The sequence below is a fragment of the Vulpes vulpes genome, chromosome 12 (genome assembly GCF_048418805.1).
Source record: "Vulpes vulpes isolate BD-2025 chromosome 12, VulVul3, whole genome shotgun sequence".
Taxonomy (NCBI): domain Eukaryota; kingdom Metazoa; phylum Chordata; class Mammalia; order Carnivora; family Canidae; genus Vulpes; species Vulpes vulpes.
In genome coordinates, this window is record NC_132791.1 from 1,725,406 (window position 1) to 1,741,835 (window position 16,430).

The following is a 16,430-nucleotide window of genomic DNA, read 5'->3' on the forward strand; positions in this document are numbered from 1 at the left end:
CGTTGTCTGTGTTGCTCTGTCCCTGAAACAAAGGCATCGGCTTAGATCAATAGTCCTGAAATGCGGCCTTTCAGGTGCCCGCTTGCCTCACAAGGTCTCTTCTTCCATCTAGGCCACTTCCTGGCTTTCCTTAAATTACTGGGCTTCCTACAGAAAGGCGTACGGTTATATAGGGACTCTCAGAGCACCGCCAGAAAGTCCTTTTCAGAAAGCCTTATTTGCACTAAATAATGCAATGAAAGCAAAAACGGTGCAGGGCACCTGCGTGGCTCAGTTGGTTGAGGGTCTACCTTCAGCTCAGGTCCTGACCTCCTGGTCCTGGGATCGAGTCCTGCCTCGGGCTCCCTGCTCAGGGGGAGGCTGCTTCTCTCTCCCCCTCTCTCCCTCCCTCTGCCCCTCTTCTGTGGCTCGGTCTCTCTCTCAAATAAATCAATAAAATTTTTAAAAACAAAACACCCCCCCGCCCCTGGGTGCGATGACCTCCTAGTTTCCGTCCGGCCTATACGTTCTCACTGGATCCTTTCCTGCTGGCGTCTCTAATCTTTGGGGCCGCCCACTTTGTGTCAGAAGGCATATTGTGAAACACTATAGAGACGCTAATACAAAGGAGCCGTAAAATGAGGCTTTCACCCCTTAACTTAATCAAGATGGGGAGACAGTTGAAAGGGGAGCTCCCCCCCCACCCCCCGTATATGAATTAAAGTGACTTTATGGAAATCCGGGTCTCCCCTTACAGCCGTGTCCCTCCCGGCCCGTTGACAGTCCTGGCTTCCTGAAATGCTTGCCTGGAGGGTCTGTAGCATCTTCCCAGCCCTTGCATCTAATCCTAAGAATCTTGCAGGGGACCCTCCCAATACTTGGGAGAAGCAGACCCGATGGGATGACGGACGGAGGGCGGGAACCCCGGCTGAGGTACCCAAGAAGGAGGCAGAAAGGGACTGTGTGTGGCCCTGCTGCCCCTGCCTTGAAACATCTAGAAGGGAGGTGGCACTGGCTCCTGTTAAGCACCCCATGCGCATCCTCCCATGCGGACCTTTTAAGGACCTTTGAACTGTATCCTTAGGCCTTGATGCGTTGGCTTCCTCCGCTCCGGGCCCTCCGCCCGGGTTCTCACCTGCCTGTCTGTCTCGTCTCTGAGAACAGAAGGGAAAGGGCGGGGCCGGCCTTTAGCCCTCGTGGGCGCTGGGGATTCCCGGTCCCAGGCTTGCTTCCCGCTGCACCTGCCCCTCGGGGAGGTCAGCAAGGGCTGGGGTTTCCTTGGCGCGAGGGCAAGTGCCACCACGCAGCCGGTGTTGGTGGGTCACGGAGCCTGTCCCTCTGGGCGAGCGGCCGCCCCCGACCTGGGTGTCCTTTCTGGGCCTGGCCTGGGGGCGGGGGCCTAGGGGACGGGGACGGGGGCTCCTGGCCCTACACCCGGCCAGGGTACGGGTCCCACCTCTCCGCCAGCCTCTCTTTGTTCCCTGGTAGATGGTTGATGCTAATGAGACCCTACTTGGGGATTTGAGCCCCTTGGGGGCCAATTAACTTCACTTTACTTCAGCTGCCAGGCACCTCAGAACTAAATCCAGATCAATTAGCTCTTCCCAGGTGCCGGTAGCCTCTCTCCTTCGCTCAGTTTTAACCATCCTTTGTTCCATTTTTATTTTTAATTGTCCTGATTTATATCTTATTTAACTTTGTTATCACTTTAGCTGTGTCTGGGGGCAGGTGGGGCACGGATTCTAAATAAATAAACGAAACCCCCTTAGGGCCGCATCCGGAGCGGGAGGCCGGCTCCCGGGGCGTCTTCTGGGAGGAAACCCTGAAGGTGGGGGGTGCGGGGACGTCCGAGGGGGGCCAGGCCCGGCCCCCCACCTGCTTTGCCAGTAAAGTTGTCTTGCCCCACAGCGTGCCCATCCCTTACCGTCTCGTTGCTTCCGCTGCGGCGGCAGCACTGGGGGCTCGGAACGTGGTCAGTATGGCCCGTAAAACCGAAAATATGTACTACCCGGACTTTTTTTTTTTTTTTTAATTTTTTATTTATTTATGATAGTCACAGAGAGAGAGAGAGAGAGAGAGAGGCAGAGACACAGGCGGAGGGAGAAGCAGGCTCCATGCACCGGGAGCCTGATGTGGGATTCGAACCCGGGTCTCCAGGATCGCGCCCTGGGCCAAAGGCAGGCGCCAACTACCCGGACTTTTAAAGAAAGGTTTTCTGTTCCTGGTCTGGAGGAAAACAAGATGAGTGGGACCCGCTGTCCCCGTGGGAAGAGAAGCTTGTTTCCTTTATGCCCCACCCCCTTCTTCCTTCCTCCCTAATTTCTTCTTCCTTCCCTCCTCCCTTCCTTTTCCTTCCTCCCTCACTCCCCTCTTTGTCCTTCCTTCCTCTTTCCTCTCTCCTTCCCTCCTTCCCCTCCTTTCCCCCTCTTCCTTCTTCCCTCCCTCCCCTCCCCCTTCCTTCCACTTTTCCTCCCTCCCTCTTTCCCTTCCTTCCATCCTTCCTTCCTTCCTCTTTCCCTTCCTCCCTCCCTCCCTCCCTCCCTCCCTCCTTCCCTTCCTCTCCTTCCTTCCTTCCTTCCTTCCTTCCTTCCTTCCTTCCTTCCTTTCTTCCTTCCTTCCTTCCTTCCCTCCTTCCTTCCTTCCTCCTATTCTGAGCTGGAAGCTTCCTTCTAGTCCAGTCTTTCCCATTTCTGAAGCGGCCACTGAACTCCAGAAACTGGAAGTGACGGCAAAACCAAAGAGCCATGGCCAGGGAGCGGCCACGAGGGGACAGCGGCCCCGGTGGGTGTTGTTTTCCCGGATGGGGCTAGGAGCTCAGGGGAGACGCGGCCTGCAAGTACAGGGAAGGCATTTAGCCAGTGCCTGGCCCGTCGTAAATGACCGAAGCTTAGCTGAGGTCCAGGACAAGCAGGTTCCACTGCGGAGGCGAGACCAGACCAGAACCTGAACGCCAGCAACGAATCAGAGCCTCACGGTTGGCGTGATCGCCCCGGAGAGCCGCACCTGCGCCCCGATACTCTTCCCTTAGCAAGGCCACGTGTCCTTGTCTCAAAAGTGGTAGAAATTGAGTCTCAGAAAGAGGAGTCACCTTGCCAAGGGCACATAGGGAGGGGGGGATAGTCAGGATTGGAACCCAGGCCTCCTGGGTTCAAACACTTCCCACTGCGGGGTGCTATTAAGGAACTGTGGGACGGCGGCATGTGTTCTAAAGGACAAAGAACAGTGACATCCCGTCCAAGCTACAGGATTTGAGAACGGGGTGATGCAGTCAGAAAGGCTCCTGGAGGACAGAAGGCTGAGGTGGGGGAAAAACAGAGAAAATGGGGACCCCTGGGTGGCTCAGGGGTGGAGCCTCTGCCCTCAGCTCAGGGCGTGATCCCGGGGTCCTGGGATCGAGCCCCTCATCGAGCTCCCTGCTCCTCGGGGAGCCTGCTTCTCCCTCTCCCTCTGCGTGCTTGCTCTCAAATAAATAAAGAAAATCTTAAAAAAAAAAAAAAAGAAAAAGAACACAAAAACAAGGTTAGGGAACCTCCTAGTTAAGGGAGAGGCTTAGGAGTTTAATTCAGATATTCGGACTTGATCCTTAAGTCCAAGGTCACAAACCCAGGGATGCTGGCCCTGGGATGCGGGATGCGTTGCCTTTGACCTTCACAGGTCAGGGGTGGGGGAGAGACCCTTTGCTGATGCTGGGAAATGAGGGGATGTCCTAGAGGGATCTGGCCTGAGAAGTCAGGTCACCGGGCTGACTGGGGACCCCACTCCCATGGGGAAGCCGTCTGCGTCGTCATAATCCCTTCTTAAACTCGCTCCGGCCTGGACTCCCGAGTTCCCATCCCCCGAAGCAGTGGTGATTCACACAAGTCCCTCACGACTAATGTGATGAAATCAATAGGAGAGGCTGTGGATTTGCTCATCAGACATTTATTGAGCACCTATTTCCCTGCAAGGCTTTGGCGGGGGTGGGATGAGGGTGCTGGTCCGGGAGCAGGAACGTTTGCTTCAACACCGAGCCCTGGGGGTGGGGAGGTCGCACGCTCCTTCGTCCTCCCCCACGGTCCTCCGTCCTAGAGAAGCAGCTGCCCCCCCCCAGACTCTTCCCCTGGTTCACTTTGTTATATTCATCCGAGAAGGGGGATCCATCCTCTGCTATTCTCATATTCTCTCTTCCCTCCCTTTCTCTCTTCTCTCTCATCCTGTCAGGTGAACACATCCCATCTGGTCCCGAGTCTCTGCGAGGCACCCCCTGCATACAGAGTAGATGGTTCTGAGCCTCTGAGGGTGGCCGACAGGAGAGAGGAGAGAGGAGAGCCGCCCAGGAAGAGCCAGGCTGGCAGCGGCGACCTCAGTGAGCTGCCTTTTCAAATCAATACCACTGCTTTGTTTCCAGCCCTGCATTGACTGCAGCGCTCCCGCTCCCTGTGCTCCCCCCCCCCGCCCCGCCCGCGCAGCCCCTGCACCAGCTCCCACCCTCTCCATCCCCTCCACGGTGCTCCCTGAGGCCTCCGGGTCCCCCTCCGTACCAGTGCTCCCTCCCGATGATGAGGAGCTCCATGTGGGAACTTGGCTTCCCTGGAAATGGTCCTTATGCCAACATAAAACCAAACCAAACCTTACGCCCCTTGCACCCCCCACCCCCACCCCGGAAAAAAATCAATGCTCCGAGGAACAGGAGAGGATGCTCGGAGTCGTAAAAATAGTCTGCGGGAGGAGGCCTCAAGACGCTGTCTTTACTCTTGGCTTCTGCCATTAACTAGCTGTGGGACCCTGGGCGAGCCTCGGTTGCCTTTTCACGAAGCGAAGCCCTGGATTTGGTCTCTTTAAGGCTTATTGGACCCAACAGGGGTCAGAGTATCAGCAGGACATTTCTGATGGGTTTTCTTTTCAACGGACTCAAGATTCCTGAGGCCAGTAAGACACATTGATGTGTACCTCAGTAGACTTCTACCCGCGTGCTTCCCCTTAATGAGAGCTTGCCCCTCCCATCCCCCCCACCCAGGGCTGCTAGGCTCAGGTGAGACCTGCACAACTTCCTGACCTCACGGAACCGTGTGGGGCTGAAGGGAGCCTTCCCTGCGGTCATCAGTTACAAGGTGCACCCCAAACCCTGCAGTGTCAGGATCCTGAACTTCTTGGAGATAGAGGGCCAGAGCAGAGGGCGCCCTTGGGTCACTCCCCACCTTGGGCGAGTGCTGCTCACCTCACACACAGCCAGCTGCAGGTGTGTGGATGTCCTGACCTCCTGCCCCATCGTCCCGGGTGTCCCATAAGCACCTATCCAACGGGTGAACGTCACCGACGTTCGGTCACAGTCTATCACCGAATGGCTGAGTCAGAAGGGCCTGGGAGACCATTTGAAACTCGCAACTGTGTCCTCCATGGACAGACTGAGGCCCGGGGACAGGATGAGCCTTGACCCGGGTCACACGGTGGACCAGCCCCCCAGCGGGGCCTGCAGCCCGGGCCCCCTGACTCCCACACCAGGGCCTTGTGCACTTGACCGACTCCCCTTGCGTTCAGCGTTGTGACTTGGCTCGACCCATCTGGGGGTAACCATTTCCCGAGGCCCTTCTGGGTTTTGTGTAAATTATCTGAGCCTTTTAAGGGAGGCCCAGCTGGGGCCTTCTCTTTGCCTCTTGGGCTGGCTCTTTCTGTTGGTCTCCGTCGGGAGAACATTATAATTTTCTCCCGTCTCTCCGGCGGAGGCGGAGCGCGGCCACCCCATCACTCACGCTCACAGACCCTGCCGAGCACCCACAGTGTATCTGGAAGCCATTTTCTGTTTGGAAGTCGGTGGCGGTCAGCCAACATCTCAGTAATATTTGCTTTCCTAAGGCTTAGACAAATCAAATCCATTCACTTTCTTAGACTCGGTCCCTCTTGCCTGGCATAATTTCCCCTCATCTAAGGCAAGCCCAAATTGAGCTGGGTCTATTTTCTCTCTTTCTGTCTCCCTCCCTCCCTCCCTCCCTCCCTCCCTCCCTCCCTCCCTCTCTTCCTCTCCTTTTTCCTCCCTCCTTCACTGTAGTCTTCTGACCCCATTGCTTCTCCTCCTCCTTCTCCTCCTCCTCCCCCTCCTTCCATCCTCTCTCTCTCTCTGTTTCTTCTTTATTCAACCACTATAGAGCCCGAGCTCAACACAATACCAAATCTGAAAGAAATCCAGGAAAACATACGCCAAACTTCCTGATTCCACAGATACAGAGACCGAGCTCCAGAGACGGTGTCTTGCCTCTGCTGTGGTGGCAGGAGAGGGGCTAGAACGGAGGCATCCTGACTCCGCTGGGCCGGTGGCGGGGAAACCTCGTGGCATCTTCGAATTTACCCTCCATATGATGCGGGAGGTTGTTGGGGTCTGGAGCCGACGGCCAAGAAAGAATTCTCGAGACGTCTTTGGTGCAAAAAGATGGTTTTATTAAAGCAGGGGGACAGGCCCCAAGGGCAGGAAGAGCTGCACGGGCCGTGAGGAGGGGCCCAGTATATACTTGCAGGTTGGGAGGGGGTCACAGTGTAAGGCTCCAAGGAGTTTTGGAAGCAAGGTTTCCAGGGCCTCGAGGGGCCTCGCTGTCGTTGGGAAAGGTCACTTACTACCATGTAATAAAACCTGAGTCGTGAGCCCCTTCCGATGCTCACTGGCGGGCCGTGTGCTGGGGGATGATCGCTGACCTAGAGCTCGGGGAGGGAGGTAGAGACGAAGGAAGTCTCCAAAGGGATTTTTTACGTGTTAAGTAGACTCACAGGGTCCTGGGGGTCGGGGTCGGGGTGCTGTTAAGCTAAGGTTGCCTTTTGCCCTGAGCAGAGTACGAGCCTCCAGGTGGTGGAGGAAGGTCACTCTGCCTGTTTCGGGGCCTCCCAATGGGCTGTGAGCTGCAAGGATCCTCAAGTTTGCTCTTTGCCTCTGTGTCCCACCGCGTAAATGAGGCTGCTTTGGGCTTTCTCTCTGCTGACTGCCCTGGGGCTGGGCCAGATCTAGGAGACAGCCTGGACCGAGACCCCACTGGGATCATCTTGGCCTCCCCACCGCCCCGCGGGGAGCCCGTTTCCTGGCCTAGGAACTGAGGACTCCAGGACTCGGTCTCCTAATCCTGCAGACCACACAGGCTGTTGTGGGGATGGGATGCCCTGGTGTGGCCCCGGGTTCTGGAGCCCCGTGGAGATGCTGCCTTGGCCTCCTCCCTCCTGCAAGAACTCTCAGTATTTCAAAGTCCTGTTGATCCTGTAGTGAATATTCGGGGCATCCCGGCAAAGGAAGCAGGTCTGGTATTTTGGGGCCAGAGATGTCCTTTAGGAATTCGGTCATTCATCCTCCCGCCTCCCTCACGCAGCCCCGGTCCCTGCGGGGAAGCGGCCACCTTCTCCGAGCGCATTTAAAGCCTCCCCGTCCCCGGAGCGCAGCAGCTAGAAATAGACCAGGCCCTGCCTTTAGATTCCCACAAAAATGGATCCTTTGGGTCAAAGGCTCCTTAATCTGCAAAACACAAGCTGTTTGCCTGACTTGAGGCCTCAGCAGACTTCCTAGGTTTGAAGGAGCTTTGGTATGGAAAACCGGTTTGTGTTTTGAAGATTAAGGGTCCTTTCATCCAAAAGATGCAGGTTTTCTTTTTTTTTTTTCTTTTTTTTTTCTTTCCTCAAGCTCCCAATGAAACACCTTGTTCCTTTCTGGCTTAAAACCTGGGAGCCTCCTTTCTTATGCAGAGATGGATTAGGTTACTCTGCACTTGCCCGGCCTGTGAGGAGGAGAGAACCCCTGTGAGGACTTGGCGCCCCAACTTTCAGGACCAGCCCTCCTGCCCTGCTCCCCACCTGGGCTGATCACCCATATAATGCGGTGACGTCCTCTAGGACTGCTTTAAGCCCACAGATCCTGGGATTTCACTCGCAGAATTTCTGATGAAGTCTGGAGGGGAAGGTGCATTTTAGGAGCAGAGACTGCTCAGGTCTCAGAAGTCCCCCCACTAGCTTGCAGGCAGCTGGTGTTTCGGGGGCGGTAACGGGGGCTGCAGGGGGGGGCACGTCCCCAGCCCAGCGGCTGACAGGGCAGTGTGCTGGAGAGGAGCCTGGACGTGCCAGGATCAAGTACCAGGTGTCACTCTTACTATCCTTAATGTGACTTTCAACAAATGAAAGGTCACAAATGAAAGGTCAGCCTCCCTGACCCTCAGGATCCTTTTTTTTTTTTTTTTTTTTAAGATTTTATATATTTATTTCAAAGAGAGAGAGAGAGAGAAAGTTGCATGGGAGGCAAAGAAAAGAGAATCTCAAGCGGACTTCACACCGAGCAGGAGCCCGGAGCGGGGCTCGATCCCAGGACCCTGAGATCATGAGCCGAGCAGGAGCCGGACGCGTACCCGACAGAGCCGCCCCGGCGCGCTGAGCCCCAGTGTCCTTCTGCAGGACTTGGGAAGGTGGTGGCCCCGGCGTGTCCGCGGCCTGGGCGCCCGCACGCATCACAGCACATTCCTGTGCCTGCTCCCACCGTGGGCTGGGCTCTGCAGGCCGCACAGTCTCTCCTCCAGCAGTTTCCCTGAAACACAGTCACGTCCTTCGGGCGGGGACAGCAGAGGCACAGGCGGTGAAGCCGAGGTGCTCAGGGTCGTGCAGACAGAGGCTCGGGCTGGCGCGCCACCCACTCTGGCTTGTGCTGGTGGCCAGAGGGGATTCTGAGGACGAGCCCGAGTCTAGGAATGGGGACAGACCCCACGTCCTCAGGAGAAAGCGCCCGGTTCTGGGGAGGGGAGGGGATGGGGGCCCCGTCACCACACCCTCCCATCAGTGGGGTGCAGGTCAACTGCAGTAACGCTGGCTCGGAGAGTTCTTTTTTTTTAAAGATGTTATTTATTTATTTATGAGAGACACAGAGAGAGGCAGAGACACAGGCAGAGCGAGAAGCAGGCTCCATGCAGAGAGCCCGATGCAGGCCTCGACCCCGGGACCCTGGGGTCACGCCCTGGGCCGAAGGCAGTTGCTGGACCCCTGAGCCCCCGGGTGCCCCAGTGTTTGTAAAGCTCTTGACGCAGCTCCCCCCACCCACGAAGTGTCCATAAATTGTGTTCACGACAGTCGTAACAAGGCCAGGACTCCGAGCTGGTGGCTGGGGATGGAACCCAGCGCGCCCAAGCCCAGCAGCGCCCAGGGGAGGCCGTGCCCGAGGCCTGGCAACGCCCTTTGGGACCGGCCAGCCGGGCTGCGGGAGCCCTTCAGGGCGAGGCACGGTGCCTGGAGGCCTGCAGGGCGGTGGCCCGGGGTGGGGGGTGGGGGAGCTCCCGTGCAGGAGGCGACCGACACCCCGCAGGCCCCGCATCGCCATCCCGCCAGGGCATGGGCCCCACGCGGAGTACTGACCTGGACCAGTTATTCAAGGTGCACGTGCGTGTTGCACAATCGCTGTCCCCGATGGGGCCCCGCGAATGGCCAGGGTCGGAAACCACGCTCCCCCCGATGAAGGTCAGGATCGAAACGAGGCGAAAGCCCCCTGGCTGCGAGGCCGTGGCCAAGCCGTGCGCTGCCAAGCTCTCCTGGCCTGTTTCTCCCCGTGACGTGGGCGGAGTAATCGTCCCGTCCTCAGACGCCCGTTGTGAGCACGAAGCAAACCGTGTGTCTTGCTCGCCTAACCCGGCCTAACCCACTGACTCGGACCGGTCCCACCGGGAGGTTGGGGGCCACCCCGGGCGGCAGGCAGGGCCCAAGGGAGACCAGTGAGACGCGACGCCCACGGGCTCCAAGGCCACCGCGTGTTTAAAATCCGTGGTGGCCCAGCCCTACTTTGGCCGTCGGCCGCGTGTCCCCGGAATTCCCCCTTGGGGTCGTGACTGTCACGGGCCAGCGGGGCCTGGTCGTACCCAAAACGGTCCCCGGGCTCCTGATTTATAAGGCGCCCCGGGGAGGCGTGAAGCCGGCGCGGGAACTGGCGGAGCCTCACGAGCCTCCGTCCCCTTGGATCCACCAGGCACCTTCCAGCTCGGCGTCAGTGACCTGATGGCAACATCAAAGGTTAGAGCTTTTGAGGAGTAAATGTTGAAGTTCAGGTTCAGATGGAAACTTAAGTGTTTTATTTATTTGCTCGACTGAATATTAAGAATAGATGAGCCACAGGGAGGGAGTCAGAGCCATTAACTCAGCAGAGCGCTGTTTATTTATTGAACAATTATATTTTGAGCATCCGCCTAACGCCGGTTCCCATCTTTGGTTTTCCTTTCTAACCCTGGAATCTTCCGTAGGCCGCTGTAGGGCCAGCGACCTTCTCTTACTTGAATGTCTCTGCCTCCCCGAGCGCACCCAGTTTAGTGATTTGCACAAGTAGGTGGGTTGGCATGACCGCACGCCCTCTGCTCCCACTGGTCCTATTATCCGAAATGCCTTCTCCCCCACCCCTCGGCTGGACCGCCACCGCCGCCGGACCCTCAGAGCCCACGTAAGGTCTCAGCACCCATGAAGTCTTGTGTTTGAGTCATTTTTCATTCGTTCCCACAATGCTGTGATCAGGCCTCTGATCGAACTCCATCCATTGTTTTGCAATTTGAGGGATCGCAGATTAGTCTCTCCCACCGGCTCGATGGCTCCCTAACGCCGTGGACATTTCCTTATTCTCCTTTGATCCCCCCGTGGCTGGTACAGAGTCTGGCATCCTACCCGAGAGCCAGAGCCCCATGCTGTTCTTTCAATCAGTACTAATTTCTTTTCTCTCTCCTATTTTCCTTTTTTTCTTTCCCTTTAATTCTATATCTGTCCTCTGAGTTTATAAATATCCTCATCCTATGAAGGAAAAACAAAGTCCTCCATTGACTGTGCACTTCCCTCTGTGGTGGAGAGAGAAGGAGCCTTGGCTAATGATTTTTTGATCTTTCTTTCTTTGCCAAGTACTCTATGCTCTGTGCCTCTGAATCCGTGTCCCATTCATGTCCCACCTTAATCTCTTTCAATGAACACTCAGTTCCCATCGAAGCACCGGAAACTGTCACCACCTCTATATTCTTAATCCCAGTGGGCGTTTTGAGTCCTTATCTCGTTGGACCGCTCACTCTGTAGCTTTTTTTTGAAATTGGAGACCCTTTTCTTTCTTTCTTTCTTTCTTTTTTTTTTTTAGGATTTTTTATTTATTTATTCATGAGAGATGCAGAGAGAGAGGCAGAGACACAGGCAGAGGGAGAAGCAGGCTCCTTGCAGGGAGCCCGACGTGAGACTCGATCCCGAGGAGACCCTTTTCTTACACATGTCCGCTCGTTTAGCTTTGTTGACAATGTTCTCTCATGATTGTCGTTCTCCTCCTCTTACAAAACCTTCTCGTTCTACTTCATGGGGTTCTTTCTTCATTCTGCCTAACTATGATCGTTGCACTGCGTTTCCCGCCACTCTCACACGCGTTCCTAGGACTTCTCACCCGCTTCCGGAGCTCTAAGCACTCCTAGTTCGTACTGATTTACGATATTCTACTCCTAGCCCGGCCCCTCTGTTGATTCGGACTTGAGGACTCTAGAGCCCACTGAAAATTTTGACTCGAGTGTTCGACGGACACCTCAAACTCAACAGGTTCAAGGGGGAACTTGTCCCATTAATGGACGTTCGATTCTCTTGGTCGTTTGTTATCACACGTGACATTGCCATCGGTCTGATCATCCGAGAAAAGTTAGGAGTCACCACAAACATCTTTCTTCCTCACTCCCCGCCCCCCAACCCAGCCAGACAGTCGCCAACTCTTGCTAACTTTGCCCCCCCCCCCCAATTGTTTTTAGGCTTTTTGTCAGTCAAATATGAAAGAGCTTTTTCAGACCACATCTAGCCTGGGCTACTCTGATGGCCTCCGTAATTTTACCCGTGTCCCTTCTGAAATGCACTTACTGCCCCTACATTTGGGGTAATCCATCTAAAATGAAACTCTTAACAGAGAACCCCTCCGTTCAAAAGCCTTCAGTGGTTCCCTGTGGTTCCATAGGTCTAATCCCACGTCTTGATTTGTTGGGTTCATTCATTGAATGAATGCTGATTTAGTGCCTACCCTACGATTGGATCCAGATCCCGGGTATACACTGGGGAAAGGGGGAGGAATCTATGTCTTTAAGAAACGACCAGTCATGAGCAAAGCTATAATCATAAAGCGCGTGACCCCATTTAGTGCCTTTGCTTCTTTTCATGCCACTCCCTCCTTCCAAATTCCCACTGCAGTAGCTTTGAAATGTTTTAGATCTTACATTCACACCACACGCCTTCATTCCTTTCACGTGTTTCTCTCCTGGCCTGAAATATCGAGCCCACATTTGTCACCTCACAAGTGCTTCTTCATCTCCTGCGGCCTCACCTGGATGTCATCTCCAGGGAGCATCCCTTGGACACCCTCGCTGGGGGCTCCATGCTCCACAGAACGCTGGGTATGCCCCGTCTTTGCCCTGTTACATTATATTCAATACCTGTTTCTTTGTCCATCTCCTACTCCGGTCTAGGAGAGCTAATTAAAATAGTAGGGACACTCAACAAATATTTATTGAATTTTACCAAACTGGCCCAGAAAAGACATTCTAAAAATGTTCATTTCGCTTTCCCTTTTGAAAGATCTCCTGTGGAGACTGCTGATAATTTTGAGAGAATGCTTAAAAGGCAGTTTCCCTGCATTTAGATCTTCGGATTCCTAAATGTGGCTCCAAATGAGATATTTATGAAGGAAGGGTACTATACATACTTATATTGTTAATTACAAACAAAAAATAGTCTTTCGGATCCTTTCGAAAGTCTCACAAATAATTAGTCCACATATTTCAGCTTTCTTTCAGATTGCCATGGCCTTCCCTAGATTTACCATTTCTAGAAGTTTCACACTTCAATTTAACTTATCAGCCATTATCTTCATTAACATCTTCACAGTTAATTTGTGGTTGTTCATGATTGTCAAAACAAGGAAACTACAACTCGAGGATGGTGTAGTTTCTTACTTTGGTGTGTTCGAGCACTGAGTCATAGAACTTAGTTTAATTTGGCTTGGGTTGAAGTTTAATTCTGTCATTTAAAAAAGTGTGACATCGGAAAAATAACCAGTTCTTTTTTTTTTTTAAGCTTTTATTTATTTATTCATGAAAGACACGGAGAGAGGCAGAGACAGACGGAGGGAGAAGTAGGCTCCCTGGGGGGAGCCCAATGTGGGACTCGATCCCAAGACCCCAGAGTCATGCCCTGAGCTGAAGGCTCAATCCGTGAGCCCCCCCCACCCCGGGTGCTCTAACCAGTTCTTTTCAAAGAGTCTCAGTTTTATCATCTGCAAAGGAAAACTAATGCTGTCTATTTTGTAGGATTGTTAAATGAGTGGAACGTGATGGGGCACAAGAAAGAGTCTGGCATTGTATCGAGCATAGAGTAGGGGCACGCTGGTCTTTAACCCACCTTACCGCACTTAAAATGCACCGTGAAGCATGAATAGCCTATTGCAAAATTCTTGCTGGGCATCGCAAGAAGAGGGAATAGCGTGAGAAGTGGTAGTGAGGAATGAAAGTTTGTAGTGTGTTGGGTCATTGCAGTTGGGGAGAGAATCTAGAGTACTGGATAGATTGAGGGTGGGATGTGAAAAAGGAGAAGCAGGAAACGGTGAGTGTATAAAAGATACAGCTCATAAGCTTTGGTAAATGCAAGACTGAGGTAAGGCGATCAATAGGGAACTATTGAGCTGCTTAATGAGGGGAATGTCATGGTCCTATCTGCATTAGGAAACATCCTCTGGCATCCACAGTGGTGCTTAGGTTGGAGGTGGCAGAGATACATGAAGCAGGAAGACCAGCAGGAAGATGATTGCTATAGTCCAAGAGACAGGGCCATGTTTTGAATGACAGGTATCAAGAGGAAATGGGCTTCACAAAGACGTGTTCCTAAGGTTCAGGTGTTCAAGGGAGAGAGAGAAGATGAAGATGTGCAGGGTCACCCCGGAGCTCACAGAGAAGGACAGAGTTGTCCACTAAATGGATGAATATGAAAGCAAATAAGCAGGCTGTGGAGATGGTGGTGCTGGCGGTGGGTGTGGTTGAAGTGGATGGGGGCGGACTTTTGGAGAAGTCTCGGCCTCTCACAGGAGCGATTTGGGAGATTGTGTGGTTCAGGTGAATGGGGATTAAGATGAGAAGGGGAAGTTTGAGAGAGTGATGATGGCTGTAGTCTGGGATACTCCGAGTTCAAGACACCTACAGAATTTTCTAGAGAAGTTGATGACGTGGTTGAAAATAATAATATAAAATATGCAAGTTATAATGAACACTTGTTCTAGTGGTTTCTAGATTTTTTTATAAGTGTACACATACCAGGTATGATTGTTGACTAACTCCTTCCCGATGAATGTATGTATATAAATTACTTACACGTGTTCTCTTCGTTAGTTAAATCATGATTCTCCACTGCCTGATGTCTGCTTCAGACGGGGCTCAATATTAATAATAGTAAATATAAGTGCATAGTTTGACTGTTCCTCTTGATCATCTTGAGTTATTTTGGCCAATTCCAGACAAATCTGATTAGATCCTCGTTGTTTTGGTTTGGCGGTGTAATATGGCTGGTCTTCCACCATTTTCTTGTTCACATTGGCTTGAATTATTGTTACGGTAAATCCATAATTTCTTTTTAAGCCACTTGACCGTTTTGTGAGAGCTGGTTGAGTTAAATCTAATAATGTAATTTTATTTTACTTTATTTTATTTTAAAGATTTTGTTTATTTGAGAGAGAGAGAGAACGAGCACATGAACAGGGTAAGGGGCAAGAGAAGCAGACTCCTCGCTGAGCAGGGAGCCTCCTGTGGGGCTCGATCCTGACACTCTGGGATCATCACCTGAGCCAAAGGCCCAACAGACTGAACCCCCCGCCCCGCTCTGGAGCCCCAAATCTGATAATGTAATCTTATACTCCACATCACTAGACACAGATAAATGCCAAGGCACCACAATGGGCTGCAAGAGGCAGAAGGATGAAGCCCAGCCTCTCGGGGCCATCAGGCTCCTGCCCTTCACTGCAGTACCATTGGAGACTTGTGACTGTCTCATATTTGAGCTGAATATTGAAAAAAAGGTAATAAACACGCTCCCCAGAAGTTCTAGTACTCTCTCTAGCTCGGCGCGCCCTTGATTAGTAAATTCTAAGTGGACTTCCATTGGACTTTCGCATGGAGCTGGGCACTGAGTGAAGTGTTTTAATGCATGAAATCTTTCCTTTGATCAAACAGGGTTCATAGAGTAAAATTGGAAAAAACAAACAGATAAACAAAACTGATTCTTTTCTTCCGCTGTTTAAACTTACTCTCGGATCAGGTCTTCCCTGATATTTGGGTGAAAGTCAAGGCAAGTTACGTTCACCTCTTTCCATCATATACAGTTTCGGTCCAGTATTTAACATGTCTAGGTCAGTATATCACAACAAATAAATCAAATTTTACTTAAGGTGGAGACATCACTCCTCCCCCAGACTCTCCCGTCTTTCCATGGCTCATGGTTTTGCTGTGTCTCCTCCATCTTGCTAAACTTGCTTGAGTCTTCTTCGGATGCAGGGTTTGGTCAAGAATGGACAGATATGGAGAGGGCAAGTCTTCCTCGGCTAGTACTTTTTTTTGAAGACTTAGCATCAGTGCTCCGAGGGCTTGGCAGATTTAATGCTAATGTTTTTAACATATAACATTTTGGGGAATATCTGGAGCTTCCTTTCTCCTCTGGGATCCCTTACTTGTGACTCCTTTGATGAAGGAAAATGCATCTCTTTGCAGCTGCTCACTGACCAGCAGGGGACCCTTGGTAAATGGCAGTGCCATTCTAGTTTCCTTTTGCTGGGATCCCCTCTCTCTCCAGATGGGATCTAGGGCAACCTCTCCTGGTTTTCTTTTGCATGTGGCTCACCTCTGATCCCTGGGGAACACATTCCTTTTTTGAGTGAGCTAAGCTGTCACTTCTCAAATTGCAGCCCCTACTGTGCCACCAGGTTTCAGCCCATCCCTCTTTAGGTTTCCCTCTTTAGAATTCTTTTTTAAGATTTCTCTGGTGTGACTCAGACACCGGTGAGCCAGATCCCCCCCAAGCTCCTGGGAGCCTTGACCGTGTTCTCTGAGTGATCTTGCAGAAGCCCGAAGTGCGGGGCTCCCACCTGACTGTCCCCCTGTTTGGGGTGGGCAGGCGCGTTCTCAGCATGCAGCCTTCTCACTCAGGCTCAGGCTCTGCCCCAGCATCTGACTTTTGTTGCTGTCATGTGGGCTAAGCCCTGTAGAGTGAGGCATATACCTCCCTGTAGAACACAGCATCTTTCATTTGGGCTTTGGCTGAAACTGAGATCAAAATAGTGGCATTTAACATCCCATTTAGGGGCACCTGGGTGACTCAGCAGTTGAGCGTCTGCCTTTGGCTCAGGGCATGACCCCAGGGTTCTGGAATCGAGTCCCACATCAGGCTCCCCGCAGGCAGCCTGCTTCTCCCTCTGCCTGTGTCTCTGCCTCTCTCTGTGTCTCTCATGA

The 16,430-nt window shown here is 52.8% G+C and overlaps 1 protein-coding gene across 2 annotated transcripts in view; it reads left to right on the forward strand.

The window, feature by feature from the left end:
* The window catches only part of BRINP1 (BMP/retinoic acid inducible neural specific 1), a 169,155-nt gene that overhangs the window by 27,103 nt on the left and 125,622 nt on the right, over positions 1-16,430 (forward strand). Inside the window, exon 2 of one of the 2 annotated variants that reach the window (XM_026002840.2) lies at positions 4,180-4,324. The exons of the other annotated variant lie outside the window; for it this stretch is intronic. The gene's annotated coding sequence lies outside the window, so the exon portion shown is untranslated. The remainder of the gene's footprint in view (positions 1-4,179; positions 4,325-16,430) is intronic. 2 annotated transcript variants of the gene reach the window in all.